The sequence below is a fragment of the Rhagoletis pomonella genome, unplaced genomic scaffold (genome assembly GCF_013731165.1).
Source record: "Rhagoletis pomonella isolate Grant_MI unplaced genomic scaffold, Rhpom_1.0 Rhpom_scaffold_00013, whole genome shotgun sequence".
Lineage (NCBI taxonomy): Eukaryota > Metazoa > Arthropoda > Insecta > Diptera > Tephritidae > Rhagoletis > Rhagoletis pomonella.
The window spans coordinates 4,935,951-4,937,066 of NW_023458567.1; the positions used below are offsets into that span (position 1 = coordinate 4,935,951).

Here is a 1,116-nt window from a genome sequence, read left to right on the forward strand (position 1 = left end):
GAGTTCGTCAATAAAATTTTAAATAGTCTGATATTTTATCGAAATTCACAGAAGCGGGACGAAGGAAGCGTTCTAAGCCAATCAAAAATCGTTAGTTTAAGCCCAACAGAGAGCCCAGTCCGTAAGGCCAACACTAAATTAATAAAATATACATAGTTTTTGTTGTTGCAGTGTGAAGTTGGTGGAAAATGCCAATAAACAAGAAACCTTATCGTACTACCGAAGAATAAGCATTTTTATTTTATTTTTTTATGAAAAAAATTTAACAGATTATAATAAAGATATGTATCTACACACCATGATTCAATGTATTGAGCTTGATTACAGAAACTGTCGAGAATCATACGAAAAGGAGAATATCGAATATCTGAATATCGAGAAAATTAATCGTAATCTAAACTTGAATTGGTTTCTAATTTCTATTGTTTTTCTAATCAATCTCTAATCCAATTCTAACATAATTCTGATTTTCGATTCGATAACTACATTAGAATTCTAATGTAAATGTAGAATACCTACAATTCCCAAACTAAAAAAATTTCTATTAGGATCGATAGGGCCTCCTGATCATAACAGAAATTTTTTTTTTTTTTTGGGAAATAATAATTGCTTGTGTTATTGAAGTTCAAAGTAGAGAAATGTAGGTATTCTGCACTTGTTCCGGGAATCAATAAAACCCTATAGTGGATAAAAAGCATGATTATATGGGGTCGGCGTCCATCAGTCGGTCGAAGAGTGGGTAGCAAGATGTTGTAAACGCAGTGCAGATCGAGCATAGAAGCCCGAGTGCAATGGACAGAAGAGGCGCATAAATCAGGCGAGAAGGGGCCCATGTTCTGATCACCACCAGAGATAAGCCGGAAGCATGAACGAAAGACACAAGATCACGCGGGAAGGAAAGAACGAAAAAAGAAAATAACACTATAAAATGATGTTCTTTTTTTTTTGACTATGTGAACCGCCTTTCGCAGATTCCTTTCCTGGCCAGGATCTTTTTAGTCCTTACGCTGCCAGGTTTATAATTCTTATATATGTATTTTCTTCTCTGCAACTATTTACGGCTTGTATAAAAACGCCTTGATCAAAACTTATGTAGAAACTCTTTGCTCTTGATCA

General features: G+C 34.8%; 1 protein-coding gene across 2 annotated transcripts in view; it reads right to left on the minus strand.

The window, feature by feature from the left end:
• The window catches only part of LOC118748571, a 34,941-nt gene that overhangs the window by 302 nt on the left and 33,523 nt on the right, over positions 1-1,116 (minus strand). The gene's annotated exons all lie outside the window — the stretch shown is intronic.